A 384-nucleotide genomic window follows, 5' to 3' on the forward strand; every position below is an offset into this window, starting at 1 on the left:
TACTGCTACAAAATAATTTACTTCAAAACTTAGTGGCTTAAAATAACAATCATCATGTATTATCTCTATGGTTTCTGTGGGCTGGGAATTGAGGCTAGGCACAGTAGGGAAAACTTGTTTCCACCCCATGATGTCTGCTGGGAGCTGGAGTCATCTGATGGCTCTTTCACTCACATGTCAGACGATTGATGCTGGTGTCGGCTGGGGGCTTACCTGGGACAGTCTGCCAGCACAGCAGCATGTGGCCTCTTCATGTGGCCTGGCTTCCTCACAACGTGATGGCTGAGTTACAAGAATAATCATCCTGAGAGGCAGAGGGTGAGAAGGGTGGGGGAGGGGGAGAGAGAGATCCAGGTGAAAACCATATTGCCTTTTCTGACCTTC

Source organism: Camelus ferus, chromosome X (assembly GCF_009834535.1).
Source record: "Camelus ferus isolate YT-003-E chromosome X, BCGSAC_Cfer_1.0, whole genome shotgun sequence".
Taxonomy (NCBI): Eukaryota; Metazoa; Chordata; class Mammalia; order Artiodactyla; family Camelidae; genus Camelus; species Camelus ferus.